Here is an 18,769-nt window from a genome sequence, read left to right as displayed (position 1 = left end):
AGGTTTGTGGTCAGTTTCAAACAGTTGTTTTTTAATTAATAATTTACATTTACTTTTAACATAATATTACATGAAAATTATCAGAAATGTTTTCACAGATGTGTGTTTAATGAATCATTTATGTTAAATCACCCATGATGCATTAGGAAATGTCTACACACTTATACATGGGCCCATTTTTAGTAACCATCACTGCTGTGTGGACAGATCACATGGTTATAAACCAGCTGAAAACTGACTTCAAACCTTTGAGCTGTAGTGTAGATTGCAATGATAGTGTATAGTTATCTATTACAGAAGAATATATAGAAGTCTGAGGACAGGGAGACACTGTAAAAAAGTTATGAGCTGTCTTGCTGCAGAGAAAGTGGAGTCTGTCATCCTTGAAAAGCTCCCAAGATAGGCAGCTGGCAGGTTGAATGATGCTCTGCCTCTGTGGTCAAGTACAGACATAGGCCTTAAGCAACCATGAGCCACTGATAAGTGTGAGAAATTAGTGCACTTAATGCAGCGGTCCCCAACCCCCGGGCCTCGGACCGGTACCGGTCCGTGAGTCGTTCGGTACCGGGCCGCGAGAGTTGAGGCTCAGGTGTGAAATGTATGGTTTTCAGGGTTTTTATCGGTTTTCAGCGTTATTTTGTTATCGTTTTTATCGTTAACTCGGTGTCCCTGGGTCTTTTCAAGTGTGTTATGAATAAATCTTCTTTTTTTCCGGTACCGGTACTAGTTTTGTTTTGTTGTATTTATCCGCGACACCTTAAAGGCCGGTATGTGAAAATATTGTCGGGCATAAACCGGTCCGTTGCGCAAAAAAGGTTGAGGACCGCTGACTTAATGCATGTTTCCTAATTATATACGTATGAGCCACTAATAGGAGAAAATGAGCACGCAATAAAGTGGACTTGTTAGGGAGAGATTGCCATCAGAGTTAAAACACTCCAACTCAATTTTGATGATAGAAACAGCTAAAAAATGAGCGTCTTGTTGAAACTGATGACAAAATCCTGATCAGATACAGACAGACACATGCATACAACACACACTACTGCTCAAAAGTTTGTGGTCAGTTTCAAACAGTTGTCTTTTAATTAATAATTTACATTTACTTTTAACATAATATTACATGAAAATGATCAGAAATGTTTTCACAGATGTTTGTTTAATTAATCATTGAAGTTAAATCACCCATGATGCATTAGGAAATGTCTACACACTTATACGTGAGCCAAATTTTAGTAACCATCACTGCTGTGTGGACAGATCACATGGTTATAAACAGGTGAAAATTGACTTCAAACCTTTGAGCTGTAGTGTAGATTGCAATGATAGCGTATAGTTATCTATTACAGAAGAATATATAGAAGTCTGAGGACAGGGAGACACTGTAAAAAAGTTATGAGCTGTCTTGCTGCAGAGAAAGTGGAGTCTGTCATCCTTGAAAAGCTCCCAAGATAGGCAGCTGGCAGGTTGAATGATGCTCTGCCTCTGTGGTCAAGTACAGACATAGGCCTTAAGCAACCATGAGCCACTGATAAGTGTGAGAAATTAGTGCACTTAATGCAGCGGTCCCCAACCCCCGGGCCTCGGACCGGTACCGGTCCGTGAGTCGTTTGGTACCGGGCCACGAGAGTTGAGGCTCAGGTGTGAAATGTATGGTTTTCAGGGTTTTTATCGGTTTTCAGCGTTATTTTGTTATCGTTTTTATCGTTAACTCGGTGTCCCTGGGTCTTTTCAAGTGTGTTATGAATAAATCTTCTTTTTTTCGGTACCGGTACTAGTTTTGTTTTGTTGTATTTATCCGCGACACCTTAAAGGCCGGTATGTGAAAATATTGTCGGGCATAAACCGGTCCGTTGCGCAAAAAAGGTTGAGGACCGCTGACTTAATGCATGTTTCCTAATTATATACGTATGAGCCACTAATAGGAGAAAATGAGCACGCAATAAAGTGGACTTGTTAGGGAGAGATTGCCATCAGAGTTAAAACACTCCAACTCAATTTTGATGACAGAAACAGCTAAAAAAATGAGCGTTTTGTTGACACTGATGACAAAATCCTGGTCAGATACAGACAGACACATGCATACAACACACACTACTGCTCAAAAGTTTGTGGTCAGTTTCAAACAGTTGTCTTTTAATTAATAATTTACATTTACTTTTAACATAATATTACATGAAAATGATCAGAAATGTTTTCACAGATGTTTGTTTAATTAATCATTGAAGTTAAATCACCCATGATGCATTAGGAAATGTCTACACACTTATACATGGGCCCATTTTTAGTAACCATCACTGCTGTGTGGACAGATCACATGGTTATAAACAGGTGAAAATTGACTTCAAACTTTTGAGCTGTAGTGTAGATTGCAATGATAGTGTATAGTTATCTATTACAGAAGAACATATAGAAGTATGAGGACAGGGAGACACTGTAAAAAAGTTATGAGCTGTCTTGCTGCAGAGAAAGTGGAGTCTGTCATCCTTGAAAAGCTCCCAAGATAGGCAGCTGGCAGGTTGAATGATGCTCTGCCTCTGTGGTCAAGTACAGACATAGGCCTTAAGCAACCATGAGCCACTGATAAGTGTGAGAAATTAGTGCACTTAATGCAGCGGTCCCCAACCCCCGGGCCTCGGACTGGTGCCGGTCCGTGAGTCGTTTGGTGCCGGGCCGCGAGAGTTGAGGCTCAGGTGTGAAATGTATGGTTTTCAGGGTTTTTATCAGTTTTCACCGTTATTTTGTTATCGTTTTTATCGTTAACTCGGTGTCCCTGGGTCTTTTCAAGTGTGTTATGAATAAATCTTCTTTTTTTCGGTACCGGTACTAGTTTTGTTTTGTTGTATTTATCCGCGACACCTTAAAGGCCGGTATGTGAAAATATTGTCGGGCATAAACCGGTCCGTTGCCCAAAAAAGGTTGAGGACCGCTGACTTAATGCATGTTTCCTAATTATGTACGTATGAGCCACTAATAGGAGAAAATGAGCACGCAATAAAGTGGACTTGTTAGGGAGAGATTGCCATCAGAGTTAAAACACTCCAACTCAATTTTGATGACAGAAACAGCTAAAAAAATGAGCGTTTTGTTGACACTGATGACAAAATCCTGATCAGATACAGACAGACACATGCATACAACACACACTACTGCTCAAAGGTTTGTGGTCAGTTTCAAACAGTTGTTTTTTAATTAATAATTTACATTTACTTTTAACATAATATTACATGAAAATGATCAGAAATGTTTTCACAGATGTGTGTTTAATGAATCATTTATGTTAAATCACCCATGATGCATTAGGAAATGTCTACACACTTATACATGGGCCCATTTTTAGTAACCATCACTGCTGTGTGGACAGATCACATGGTTATAAACAGGTGAAAATTGACTTCAAACTTTTGAGCTGTAGTGTAGATTGCAATGATAGTGTATAGTTATCTATTACAGAAGAACATATAGAAGTCTGAGGACAGGGAGACACTGTAAAAAAGTTATGAGCTGTCTTGCTGCAGAGAAAGTGGAGTCTGTCATCCTTGAAAAGCTCCCAAGATAGGCAGCTGGCAGGTTGAATGATGCTCTGCCTCTGTGGTCAAGTACAGACATAGGCCTTAAGCAACCATGAGCCACTGATAAGTGTGAGAAATTAGTGCACTTAATGCAGCGGTCCCCAACCCCCGGGCCTCGGACCGGTGCCGGTCCGTGAGTCGTTTGGTACCGGGCCGCGAGAGTTGAGGCTCAGGTGTGAAATGTATGGTTTTCAGGGTTTTTATCAGTTTTCACCGTTATTTTGTTATCGTTTTTATCGTTAACTCGGTGTCCCTGGGTCTTTTCAAGTGTGTTATGAATAAATCTTCTTTTTTTCGGTACCGGTACTAGTTTTGTTTTGTTGTATTTATCCGCGACACCTTAAAGGCCGGTATGTGAAAATATTGTCGGGCATAAACCGGTCCGTTGCGCAAAAAAGGTTGAGTACCGCTGACTTAATGCATGTTTCCTAATTATGTACGTATGAGCCACTAATAGGAGAAAATGAGCACGCAATAAAGTGGACTTGTTAGGGAGAGATTGCCATCAGAGTTAAAACACTCCAACTCAATTTTGATGACAGAAACAGCTAAAAAAAATGAGCGTTTTGTTGACACTGATGACAAAATCCTGATCAGATACAGACAGACACATGCATACAACACACACTACTGCTCAAAAGTTTGTGGTCAGTTTCAAACAGTTGTCTTTTAATTAATAATTTACATTTACTTTTAACATAATATTACATGAAAATTATCAGAAATGTTTTCACAGATGTGTGTTTAATGAATCATTTATGTTAAATCACCCATGATGCATTAGGAAATGTCTACACACTTATACATGGGCCCATTTTTAGTAACCATCACTGCTGTGTGGACAGATCACATGGTTATAAACAGGTGAAAATTGACTTCAAACTTTTGAGCTGTAGTGTAGATTGCAATGATAGTGTATAGTTATCTATTACAGAAGAATATATAGCAGTCTGTGGACAGGGAGACACTGTAAAAAAGTTATGAGCTGTCTTGCTGCAGAGAAAGTGGAGTCTGTCATCCTTGAAAAGCTCCCAAGATAGGCAGCTGGCAGGTTGAATGATGCTCTGCCTCTGTGGTCAAGTACAGACATAGGCCTTAAGCAACCATGAGCCACTGATAAGTGTGAGAAATTAGTGCACTTAATGCAGCGGTCCCCAACCCCCGGGCCTCGGACCGGTACCGGTCCGTGAGTCGTTTGGTACCGGGCCGCGAGAGTTGAGGCTCAGGTGTGAAATGTATGGTTTTCAGGGTTTTTATCGGTTTTCAGCGTTATTTTGTTATCGTTTTATCGTTAACTCGGTGTCCCTGGGTCTTTTCAAGTGTGTTATGAATAAATCTTCTTTTTTTCGGTACCGGTACTAGTTTTATTTTGTTGTAAAACTAGTACCGGGCGCAAAAAAGGTTGAGGACCGCTGACTTAATGCATGTTTCCTAATTATGTACGTATGAGCCACTAATAGGAGAAAATGAGCACGCAATAAAGTGGACTTGTTAGGGAGAGATTGCCATCAGAGTTAAAACACTCCAACTCAATTTTTGATGACAGAAACAGCTAAAAAAATGAGCGTTTTGTTGACACTGATGACAAAATCCTGGTCAGATACAGACAGACACATGCATACAACACACACTACTGCTCAAAAGTTTGTGGTCAGATTCAAACAGTTGTCTTTTAATTAATAATTTACATTTACTTTTAACATAATATTACATGAAAATTATCAGAAATGTTTTCACAGATGTGTGTTTAATGAATCATTTATGTTGAATCACCCATGATGCATTAGGAAATGTCTACACACTTATACATGGGCCCATTTTTAGTAACCATCACTGCTGTGTGGACAGATCACATGGTTATAAACAGGTGAAAATTGACTTCAAACTTTTGAGCTGTAGTGTAGATTGACTGCAATGATAGTGTATAGTTATCTATTACAGAAGAACATATAGAAGTATGAGGACAGGGAGACACTGTAAAAAAGTTATGAGCTGTCTTGCTGCAGAGAAAGTGGAGTCTGTCATCCTTGAAAAGCTCCCAAGATAGGCAGCTGGCAGGTTGAATGATTCTCTGCCTCTGTGGTCAAGTACAGACATAGGCCTTAAGCAACTATGAGCCACTGATAAGTGTGAGAAATTAGTGCACTTAATGCAGCGGTCCCCAACCCCCGGGCCTCGGACCGGTACCGGTCCGTGAGTCGTTTGGTACCGGGCCGCGAGAGTTGAGGCTCAGGTGTGAAATGTATGGTTTTCAGGGTTTTTATCGGTTTTCAGCGTTATTTTGTTATCGTTTTTATCGTTAACTCGGTGTCCCTGGGTCTTTTCAAGTGTGTTATGAATAAATCTTCTTTTTTTCGGTACCGGTACTAGTTTTATTTTGTTGTATTTATCCGCGACACCTTAAAGGCCGGTCCGTGAAAATATTGTCGGGCATAAACCGGTCCGTGGCGCAAAAAAGGTTGAGGACCACTGACTTAATGCATGTTTCCTAATTATATACGTATGAGCCACTAATAGGAGAAAATGAGCACGCAATAAAGTGGACTTGTTAGGGAGAGATTGCCATCAGAGTTAAAACACTCCAACTCAATTTTGATGATAGAACCAGCTAAAAAATGAGCGTTTTGTTGACACTGATGACAAAATCCTGATCAGATACAGACAGACACATGCATACAACACACACTACTGCTCAAAAGTTTGTGGTCAGTTTCAAACATTCTTGTTTTAATTTTAAAATTATATTTGCTATAACATAAAATTAGGCAAAGTTTATCAGAAATGTTTTCACAGATGTGTGTTTAATGAATCATTTATGTTAAATCACCCATGATGCATTAGGAAATGTCTACACACTTATACATGGGCCCATTTTTAGTAACCATCACTCCTGTGTGGACAGATCACATGGTTATAAACCAGGTGAAAATTGACTTCAAACGTTTGAGCTGTAGTATAGCTTGATTGCAATGATAGTGTATAGTTATCTATTACAGAAGAATATATAGAAGTCTGAGGACAGGGAGACACTGTAAAAAAGTTATGAGCTGTCTTGCTGCAGAGAAAGTGGAGTCTGTCATCCTTGAAAAGCTCCCAAGATAGGCAGCTGGCAGGTTGAATGATGCTCTGCCTCTGTGGTCAAGTACAGACATAGGCCTTAAGCAACCATGAGCCACTGATAAGTGTGACAGATTAGGAAACATGCATACAGTTCATTAGTTAGACTCCTATGAACCACTAATAGGAGAAAATGAGCACGCAATAAAGTGGATTTGTTAGGGAGGGATTGCCATCAGTGTTAAAACACTCCAACTCAATTTTGATGACAGAAACAGCTAAAAAATGAGCGTTTTGTTGACACTGATGACAAAATCCTGATCAGATACAGACAGACACATGCATACAGCACACACTACTGCTCAAAGGTTTGTGGTCAGATTCAAACTGTCGTCTTTTTAATTAATAATTTACATTTACTTTTAACATAATATTACATGAAAATGATCAGAAATGTTTTCACAGATGTGTGTTAAATGAATCATTTATGTTAAATCACCCATGATGCATTAGGAAATGTCTACACACTTATACATGGGCCCATTTTTAGTAACGATCACTCCTGTGTGGACCGATCACATGGTTATAAACCAGGTGAAAATTGACTTCAAACCTTTGAGCTGTAGTGTAGATTGCAATGATAGTGTATAGTTATCTATTACAGAAGAATATATAGAAGTCCGAGGACAGGGAGACACTGTAAAAAAGTTATGAGCTGTCTTGCTGCAGAGAAAGTGGAGTCTGTCATCCTTGAAAAGCTCCCAAGATAGGCAGCTGGCAGGTTGAATGATGCTCTGCCTCTGTGGTCAAGTACAGACATAGGCCTTAAGCAACCATGAGCCACTGATAAGTGTGAGAAATTAGTGCACTTAATGCAGCGGTCCCCAACCCCCGGGCCTCGGAAAGGTGCCGGTCCGTGAGTCGTTTGGTACCAGGCCGCGAGAGTTGAGGCTCAGGTGTGAAATGTATGGTTTTCAGGGTTTTTATCGGTTTTCAGCGTTATTTTGTTATCGTTTTTATCGTTAACTCGGTGTCCCTGGGTCTTTTCAAGTGTGTTATGAATAAATCTTCTTTTTTTCCGGTACCGGTACTAGTTTTATTTTGTTGTATTTATCCGCGACACCTTAAAGGCCGGTCCATGAAAATATTGTCGGGCATAAACCGGTCCGTGGCGCAAAAAAGGTTGAGGACCGCTGACTTAATGCATGTTTCCTAATTATATACGTATGAGCCACTAATAGGAGAAAATGAGCACGCAATAAAGTGGACTTGTTAGGGAGAGATTGCCATCAGAGTTAAAACACTCCAACTCAATTTTGATGATAGAACCAGCTAAAAAATGAGCGTTTTGTTGACACTGATGACAAAATCCTGATCAGATACAGACAGACACATGCATACAACACACACTACTGCTCAAAAGTTTGTGGTCAGTTTCAAACAGTTGTCTTTTAATTAATAATTTACATTTACTTTTAACATAATATTACATGAAAATTATCAGAAATGTTTTCACAGATGTGTGTTTAATGAATCATTTATGTTAAATCACCCATGATGCATTAGGAAATGTCTACACACTTATACATGGGCCCATTTTTAGTAACCATCACTGCTGTGTGGACAGATCACATGGTTATAAACAGGTGAAAATTGACTTCAAACTTTTGAGCTGTAGTGTAGATTGCAATGATAGTGTATAGTTATCTATTACAGAAGAATATATAGCAGTCTGTGGACAGGGAGACACTGTAAAAAAGTTATGAGCTGTCTTGCTGCAGAGAAAGTGGAGTCTGTCATCCTTGAAAAGCTCCCAAGATAGGCAGCTGGCAGGTTGAATGATGCTCTGCCTCTGTGGTCAAGTACAGACATAGGCCTTAAGCAACCATGAGCCACTGATAAGTGTGAGAAATTAGTGCACTTAATGCAGCGGTCCCCAACCCCCGGGCCTCGGACCGGTACCGGTCCGTGAGTCGTTTGGTACCGGGCCGCGAGAGTTGAGGCTCAGGTGTGAAATGTATGGTTTTCAGGGTTTTTATCGGTTTTCAGCGTTATTTTGTTATCGTTTTATCGTTAACTCGGTGTCCCTGGGTCTTTTCAAGTGTGTTATGAATAAATCTTCTTTTTTTCGGTACCGGTACTAGTTTTATTTTGTTGTAAAACTAGTACCGGGCGCAAAAAAGGTTGAGGACCGCTGACTTAATGCATGTTTCCTAATTATGTACGTATGAGCCACTAATAGGAGAAAATGAGCACGCAATAAAGTGGACTTGTTAGGGAGAGATTGCCATCAGAGTTAAAACACTCCAACTCAATTTTTGATGACAGAAACAGCTAAAAAAATGAGCGTTTTGTTGACACTGATGACAAAATCCTGGTCAGATACAGACAGACACATGCATACAGCACACACTACTGCTCAAAAGTTTGTGGTCAGATTCAAACAGTTGTCTTTTAATTAATAATTTACATTTACTTTTAACATAATATTACATGAAAATTATCAGAAATGTTTTCACAGATGTGTGTTTAATGAATCATTTATGTTGAATCACCCATGATGCATTAGGAAATGTCTACACACTTATACATGGGCCCATTTTTAGTAACCATCACTGCTGTGTGGACAGATCACATGGTTATAAACAGGTGAAAATTGACTTCAAACTTTTGAGCTGTAGTGTAGATTGACTGCAATGATAGTGTATAGTTATCTATTACAGAAGAACATATAGAAGTATGAGGACAGGGAGACACTGTAAAAAAGTTATGAGCTGTCTTGCTGCAGAGAAAGTGGAGTCTGTCATCCTTGAAAAGCTCCCAAGATAGGCAGCTGGCAGGTTGAATGATTCTCTGCCTCTGTGGTCAAGTACAGACATAGGCCTTAAGCAACCATGAGCCACTGATAAGTGTGAGAAATTAGTGCACTTAATGCAGCGGTCCCCAACCCCCGGGCCTCGGACCGGTACCGGTCCGTGAGTCGTTTGGTACCGGGCCGCGAGAGTTGAGGCTCAGGTGTGAAATGTATGGTTTTCAGGGTTTTTATCGGTTTTCAGCGTTATTTTGTTATCGTTTTTATCGTTAACTCGGTGTCCCTGGGTCTTTTCAAGTGTGTTATGAATAAATCTTCTTTTTTTCGGTACCGGTACTAGTTTTATTTTGTTGTATTTATCCGCGACACCTTAAAGGCCGGTCCGTGAAAATATTGTCGGGCATAAACCGGTCCGTGGCGCAAAAAAGGTTGAGGACCACTGACTTAATGCATGTTTCCTAATTATATACGTATGAGCCACTAATAGGAGAAAATGAGCACGCAATAAAGTGGACTTGTTAGGGAGAGATTGCCATCAGAGTTAAAACACTCCAACTCAATTTTGATGATAGAACCAGCTAAAAAATGAGCGTTTTGTTGACACTGATGACAAAATCCTGATCAGATACAGACAGACACATGCATACAACACACACTACTGCTCAAAAGTTTGTGGTCAGTTTCAAACATTCTTGTTTTAATTTTAAAATTATATTTGCTATAACATAAAATTAGGCAAAGTTTATCAGAAATGTTTTCACAGATGTGTGTTTAATGAATCATTTATGTTAAATCACCCATGATGCATTAGGAAATGTCTACACACTTATACATGGGCCCATTTTTAGTAACCATCACTCCTGTGTGGACAGATCACATGGTTATAAACCAGGTGAAAATTGACTTCAAACGTTTGAGCTGTAGTATAGCTTGATTGCAATGATAGTGTATAGTTATCTATTACAGAAGAATATATAGAAGTCTGAGGACAGGGAGACACTGTAAAAAAGTTATGAGCTGTCTTGCTGCAGAGAAAGTGGAGTCTGTCATCCTTGAAAAGCTCCCAAGATAGGCAGCTGGCAGGTTGAATGATGCTCTGCCTCTGTGGTCAAGTACAGACATAGGCCTTAAGCAACCATGAGCCACTGATAAGTGTGACAGATTAGGAAACATGCATACAGTTCATTAGTTAGACTCCTATGAACCACTAATAGGAGAAAATGAGCACGCAATAAAGTGGATTTGTTAGGGAGAGATTGCCATCAGTGTTAAAACACTCCAACTCAATTTTGATGACAGAAACAGCTAAAAAATGAGCGTTTTGTTGACACTGATGACAAAATCCTGATCAGATACAGACAGACACATGCATACAGCACACACTACTGCTCAAAGGTTTGTGGTCAGATTCAAACTGTCGTCTTTTTAATTAATAATTTACATTTACTTTTAACATAATATTACATGAAAATGATCAGAAATGTTTTCACAGATGTGTGTTAAATGAATCATTTATGTTAAATCACCCATGATGCATTAGGAAATGTCTACACACTTATACATGGGCCCATTTTTAGTAACGATCACTCCTGTGTGGACCGATCACATGGTTATAAACCAGGTGAAAATTGACTTCAAACCTTTGAGCTGTAGTGTAGATTGCAATGATAGTGTATAGTTATCTATTACAGAAGAATATATAGAAGTCCGAGGACAGGGAGACACTGTAAAAAAGTTATGAGCTGTCTTGCTGCAGAGAAAGTGGAGTCTGTCATCCTTGAAAAGCTCCCAAGATAGGCAGCTGGCAGGTTGAATGATGCTCTGCCTCTGTGGTCAAGTACAGACATAGGCCTTAAGCAACCATGAGCCACTGATAAGTGTGAGAAATTAGTGCACTTAATGCAGCGGTCCCCAACCCCCGGGCCTCGGAAAGGTGCTGGTCCGTGAGTCGTTTGGTACCAGGCCGCGAGAGTTGAGGCTCAGGTGTGAAATGTATGGTTTTCAGGGTTTTTATCGGTTTTCAGCGTTATTTTGTTATCGTTTTTATCGTTAACTCGGTGTCCCTGGGTCTTTTCAAGTGTGTTATGAATAAATCTTCTTTTTTTCCGGTACCGGTACTAGTTTTATTTTGTTGTATTTATCCGCGACACCTTAAAGGCCGGTCCATGAAAATATTGTCGGGCATAAACCGGTCCGTGGCGCAAAAAAGGTTGAGGACCGCTGACTTAATGCATGTTTCCTAATTATATACGTATGAGCCACTAATAGGAGAAAATGAGCACGCAATAAAGTGGACTTGTTAGGGAGAGATTGCCATCAGAGTTAAAACACTCCAACTCAATTTTGATGATAGAACCAGCTAAAAAATGAGCGTTTTGTTGACACTGATGACAAAATCCTGATCAGATACAGACAGACACATGCATACAACACACACTACTGCTCAAAAGTTTGTGGTCAGTTTCAAACATTCTTGTTTTAATTTTAAAATTATATTTGCTATAACATAAAATTAGGCAAAGTTTATCAGAAATGTTTTTACAGATGTGTGTTTAATGAATCATTTATGTTAAATCACCCATGATGCATTAGGAAATGTCTACACACTTATACATGGGCCCATTTTTAGTAGCCATCACTGCTGTGTGGACAGATCACATGGTTATAAACCAGGTGAAAATTGACTTCAAACGTTTGAGCTGTAGTGTAGATTGCAATGATAGTGTATAGTTATCTATTACAGAAGAATATATAGAAGTCTGAGGACAGGGAGACACTGTAAAAAAGTTATGAGCTGTCTTGCTGCAGAGAAAGTGGAGTCTGTCATCCTTGAAAAGCTCCCAAGATAGGCAGCTGGCAGGTTGAATGATGCTCTGCCTCTGTGGTCAAGTACAGACATAGGCCTTAAGCAACCATGAGCCACTGATAAGTGTGAGAAATTAGTGCACTTAATGCAGCGGTCCCCAACCCCCGGGCCTCGGAAAGGTGCCGGTCCGCGAGAGTTGAGGCTCAGGTGTGAAATGTATGGTTTTCAGGGTTTTTATCGGTATTCAGCGTTATTTTGTTATCGTTTTTATCGTTAACTCGGTGTCCCTGGGTCTGTTCAAGTGTGTCATAAATAAATCTTCTTTTTTTCCGGTACCGGTACTAGTTTTATTTTGTTGTATTTATCCGCGACACCTTAAAGGCCGGTCCGTGAAAATATTGTCGGGCATAAACCGGTCCGTGGCGCAAAAAAGGTTGAGGACCACTGACTTAATGCATGTTTCCTAATTATATACGTATGAGCCACTAATAGGAGAAAATGAGCACGCAATAAAGTGGACTTGTTAGGGAGAGATTGCCACCAGAGTTAAAACACTCCAACTCAATTTTGATGATAGAACCAGCTAAAAAATGAGCGTTTTGTTGACACTGATGACAAAATCCTGATCAGATACAGACAGACACATGCATACAACACACACTACTGCTCAAAAGTTTGTGGTCAGTTTCAAACATTCTTGTTTTAATTTTAAAATTATATTTGCTATAACATAAAATTAGGCAAAGTTTATCAGAAATGTTTTCACAGATGTGTGTTTAATGAATCATTTATGTTAAATCACCCATGATGCATTAGGAAATGTCTACACACTTATACATGGGCCCATTTTTAGTAACGATCACTCCTGTGTGGACCGATCACATGGTTATAAACCAGGTGAAAATTGACTTCAAACCTTTGAGCTGTAGTGTAGATTGCAATGATAGTGTATAGTTATCTATTACAGAAGAATATATAGAAGTCCGAGGACAGGGAGACACTGTAAAAAAGTTATGAGCTGTCTTGCTGCAGAGAAAGTGGAGTCTGTCATCCTTGAAAAGCTCCCAAGATAGGCAGCTGGCAGGTTGAATGATGCTCTGCCTCTGTGGTCAAGTACAGACATAGGCCTTAAGCAACCATGAGCCACTGATAAGTGTGACAGATTAGGAAACATGCATACAGTTCATTAGTTAGACTCCTATGAACCACTAATAGGAGAAAATGAGCACGCAATAAAGTGGACTTGTTAGGGAGAGATTGCCATCAGAGTTAAAACACTCCAACTCAATTTTTGATGATAGAAACAGCTAAAAAATGAGCGTTTTGTTGACACTGATGACAAAATCCTGATCAGATACAGACAGACACATGCATACAACACACACTACTGCTCAAAGGTTTGTGGTCAGATTCAAACTGTCGTCTTTTTAATTAATAATTTACATTTACTTTTAACATAATATTACATGAAAATGATCAGAAATGTTTTCACAGATGTGTGTTTAATGAATCATTTATGTTAAATCACCCATGATGCATTAGGAAATGTCTACACACATATACATGGGCCCATTTTTAGTAACCATCACTGCTGTGTGGACAGATCACATGGTTATAAACCAGGTGAAAACTGACTTCAAACCTTTGAGCTGTAGTGTAGATTGCAATGATAGTGTATAGTTATCTATTACAGAAGAACATATAGAAGTCTGAGGACAGGGAGACACTGTAAAAAAGTTATGAGCTGTCTTGCTGCAGAGAAAGTGGAGTCTGTCATCCTTGAAAAGCTCCCAAGATAGGCAGCTGGCAGGTTGAATGATGCTCTGCCTCTGTGGTCAAGTACAGACATAGGCCTTAAGCAACCATGAGCCACTGATAAGTGTGAGAAATTAGTGCACTTAATGCAGCGGTCCCCAACCCCCGGGCCTCGGACCGGTGCCGGTCCGTGAGTCGTTTTGTACCAGGCCGCGAGAGTTGAGGCTCAGGTGTGAAATGTATGGTTTTCAGGGTTTTTATCGGTATTCAGCGTTATTTTGTTATCGTTTTTATCGTTAACTCGGTGTCCCTGGGTCTTTTCAAGTGTGTCATAAATAAATCTTCTTTTTTTCGGTACCGGTACTAGTTTTATTTTGTTGTATTTATCCGCGACACCTTAAAGGCCGGTCCGTGAAAATATTGTCGGGCATAAACCGGTCCGTGGCGCAAAAAAGGTTGAGGACCACTGACTTAATGCATGTTTCCTAATTATATACGTATGAGCAACTAATAGGAGAAAATGAGCACGCAATAAAGTGGACTTGTTAGGGAGAGATTGCCACCAGAGTTAAAACACTCCAACTCAATTTTGATGATAGAAACAGCTAAAAAATGAGCGTTTTGTTGACACTGATGACAAAATCCTGATCAGATACAGACAGACACATGCATACAACACACACTACTGCTCAAAAGTTTGTGGTCAGTTTCAAACATTCTTGTCTTAATTTTAAAATTATATTTGCTATAACATAAAATTAGGCAAAGTTTATCAGAAATGTTTTCACAGATGTGTGTTTAATGAATCATTTATGTTAAATCACCCATGATGCATTAGGAAATGTCTACACACTTATACATGGGCCCATTTTTAGTAACCATCACTCCTGTGTGGACAGATCACATGGTTATAAACCAGGTGAAAATTGACTTCAAACCTTTGAGCTGTAGTATAGCTTGATTGCAATGATAGTGTATAGTTATCTATTACAGAAGAATATATAGAAGTCTGAGGACAGGGAGACACTGTAAAAAAGTTATGAGCTGTCTTGCTGCAGAGAAAGTGGAGTCTGTCATCCTTGAAAAGCTCCCAAGATAGGCAGCTGGCAGGTTGAATGATGCTCTGCCTCTGTGGTCAAGTACAGACATAGGCCTTAAGCAACCATGAGCCACTGATAAGCGTGACACTACTGCTCAAAGGTTTGTGGTCAGATTGAAACAGTCGTCTTTTAATTAATAATTTACATTTACTTTAACATAATATTACATGAAATTTATCAGTAATGTTTACACAGATGTGTGTTTAATGAATCATTTGTGTTAAATCACCCATGATGTATTAGGAAATATCTACACACTTATACATGGGCCCATTTGTAGTAACGATCACTGCTGTATGGACTGATCACATGGTTATATACCTGCAACACATCTGACAAGTGCAAACAGAAAATGGAGTGATCCATCACAAACTTCAACAATTTGCTCTTTTTAATCCACACAATGATTTTGGTTTGTGCTGATATCTTTGGAAAAAGATTTCTTGACTGACAAGTTGGGATCTAACATCACAAACTGACATCTGGTGATACGATGTACCAAATAAAAATGGGCCTCAGTAGATGTCATGGTTCCCTTGCTCTCTTTTGCTGGCCTGCTTCTTTCTCTCTCCTCTTTCGGTGTATGCCTGTGTTGTTGTCCGTGTGCTTGTCTTTTTTAGGGGATGCTCCTCCATCTTCCCGTCCCTCAGTCACTTGTGAACAATCAGCTGATTACTCGCCTGTTCCTCGCGAGGTCTTCATGCTGGCTTCTAAACAACCAGATCATTGCAGTACCAAGGTAACGTATTATGCCACAGTCATGTCACATTTTCCATCAGTTCTTGCCTTTGAATTGAATAGAATAGAATAGAATAGAATAGAATAGAATAGAATAGAATTCAACTTTATTGTCATTGCACATGCACAGGTACAGGGCAACGAAATGCAGTTTGCATCCATCCAGAAGTGCTTTAGTGATATAGATATATTACAATATATATTAGCAATAATATAGATATGTGAGTATATTACAGAAATGGGTCTATTATGGTATGTTATAATGTACACGGTATGAAGTATGTTGTGAATATTCTATAACTATAAGTATGTACAGGCTGTAGTGAGTACAAGCTATGTACAGGATATGAACAGGATATAAATATGAAAAACTATACAGAATATGAAATAAATAACTTTACAGAATCTGGGATATACAGCTATACAGAAATGGGAACTATGCAAGTTGTAAACAGTTGTAGGATTAAAAATTATCGAATGTACAGAATGATTATTTACACAGAGCTATACAGTAGTGCAGTTAAGATAAGTGAGGGTGTAGATAGTTTCTACAGAGGCTGTATAAAGTGCTAGTGGTTGTGAGTGGTGGTTCAGTCCATGTTATTATTGTGTTTGAGGGTACAGTTGTCCATTGTGGGTGTGTGTATGTTCAGTCCATGAGTTTAACGTGGGTCAGATGTCAGGAGGCAGAGTTCAGGAGTCTGACAGCTGTGGGGAAGAAGCTGTTCCGGTACCTGGTGGTCTTAGTCCGGAGGCTCCTGTGGCGCCTCCCAGAGGGCAGGAGGGTGAAGAGTCCATGTGATGGGTGACTGGGGTCTTTGATGATTTTCCCAGCCCTTTTCAGACACCGCTTCCTGTAGATGTCTTTTATGGCAGGAAGTGGTGCTCCGGCGATGCGCTGGGCAGTTTTCACGACCCTCTGCAACGCCTTCCGGTCCGAGGCAGAGCAGTTCCCGTACCAGACTGTTATACAGTTGGTCAGGATGCTCTCGATGGTGCAGCGATAGAAGTTCACCAGGATGTCTGAGGACAGGTGGTTCTTCCTCAGAGTCCTCAAGAAGAAGAGGCGCTGGTGAGCCTTCTTGACCAGCTTGGAGCAGTTGGTCGTCCAGGTGAGATCCTCGGAGATGTGGACTCCCAGGAACTTGAAGCTGCTCACACGCTCCACAGCCGTCCCCTTAATGTGGATGGGTGGATGTGGGTCAGCATTCCTCCTGTAGTCCACGATGAGCTCCTTGGTCTTCTCGGTGTTAAGCAGCAGGTTGTTTCTGTCGCACCACTCAGCCAGACGATCCACCTCCTCCCTGTAGGCGGCCTCATCGTTGTCACTGATGAGGCCAATCACCGTGGTGTCATCTGCAAACTTAATGATGGTGTTGGAACCATCAGCAGGTCTGCAGTCGTGGGTGAAGAGGGAGTAGAGGAAAGGGCTCATCACACAGCCTTGTGGTACACCGGTGTTCATTGTGATGGTAGATGAGCAGCGGTTATCCAGCCGGACATGTTGGGGGCGGTTGGTCAGGAAGTCCAGTAACCATTTGCAGATGAGGGAACTGATACCCAGGTCTGTCAGTTTCCTGATGAGTTGTGAGGGGTGGATTGTATTGAATGCTGAACTGAAGTCTATAAACAGCATTCTGGCGTAGGTGTTGTTGTTGTCCAGGTGTGAGAGGACAGAGTGCATTGCGATGGAGACTGCATCCTCTGTGCTCCTGTTCCGGCGGTATGCGAATTGGTGGGGGTCCAGGGTGGGGGGGAGACAGGATTTGAAGTGTGCTAGGACCAGTCGCTCTAAGCACTTAGTGATGATGGGGGTGAGTGCTACTGGGCGGTAATCATTGAGGCAAGATGGGTTGCTCACTCTTTGTTTCTGTGCAGACGTTTCAGTGTTACGGATCTCCATGACCTTCTGTGACAGTGTCTGAGTGTGCCTCCAGACAACCTTCCCTACCTCTGCCCCGTCTCCTGGAGCCCACAGTGTTTATCCTGTATTGATAACTATCTGCAAATATACCTGTAAGACTTTACCACAGTGTCTCATCATCATTCTGTTGTTTTCATAACAGTACACTGTAGAAATAATGGACTGTCTAATAGGTATTGAGGTCATAGTGAATGTAGTTTATTAGTGTGTGTCGTAGTATGATTTTGTTGTTTATAGGATTTAAGATTAGAAAATAGAAAATAGTCCTGGGATGGGAACAAAGAACTGGGGTGCAGGGAAGTGGGGCAATTAACCCCAAACACAGGACAGTAGCAAGATTTACTGAGGGTGAGGGGCAGACAATTGCCAATGTACATTACCTTAAAAGGAGATGGGGGTCAGGGTGTCAGCACCCCAGGCCACTTTACCAGTGTTTTTCCATTGTGGGGGATTTACTGTAGAAATTGGAGACCAGAGACTATAACTGTAGCTGTTGTGTGAAACTCTTCAGATCAGCCTTTAGAGTAGGACTGCACAGGATGCAGTGTGCTGATCTCCAGATGCATCTGTAAGGAAAATGGGTAATAAAAGGATTGTGTGAAATTTGGAAACATCTCTGTGTGATCTCTACCGAGACAAAAAGAATTGGAGAGTCTCAACAACACTAAGTAGATATTCCACTAAATCTCATTTGTGATTTATGATAAATGTTACCATTAATTATTTATATTTCTTTACGCTTCTGATTAATTTAGTAAAACTTCTAAACGATTTTTACTGTTGTCAGAAAATAAGACATTTCTAATTCTCTACAGACTTTTGAGCTGTAGTATAGATTGCAATAATAGTGTATGGTTATTGTTTATAGCAGATGAAATAGCAGTATCAGGACAGATACGAGAGAAAAGCTCTCGTATTTTAACATTAAACTCATAACTTTCCTTTTTGATGGTTTGCATTTGGCCTCTCAGGGCCACTGCAGTACAGTCATCCCCCCCCCCCCCC

The 18,769-nt window shown here is 40.3% G+C and overlaps 1 long non-coding RNA gene across 1 annotated transcript; it reads left to right on the top strand.

Moving 5' to 3' along the window:
• The first annotated feature begins 15,326 nt into the window (after nt 1-15,326).
• Nucleotides 15,327-17,867, top strand: LOC146706438 (uncharacterized). The gene is made up of 2 exons (XR_014921548.1): nt 15,327-15,841; nt 17,719-17,867. It is a non-coding gene; the product is annotated as an uncharacterized LOC146706438 (long non-coding RNA).
• Nucleotides 17,868-18,769: the final 902 nt, after the last annotated feature.

The sequence above is a fragment of the Copadichromis virginalis genome, linkage group LG7, assembly GCF_057382275.1.
Source record: "Copadichromis virginalis isolate Kocher_CV1m ecotype Utaka linkage group LG7, C_Virginalis_male_GT1.1, whole genome shotgun sequence".
NCBI lineage: Eukaryota > Metazoa > Chordata > Actinopteri > Cichliformes > Cichlidae > Copadichromis > Copadichromis virginalis.
This window is presented reverse-complemented; position numbering and strand designations above follow the sequence as displayed.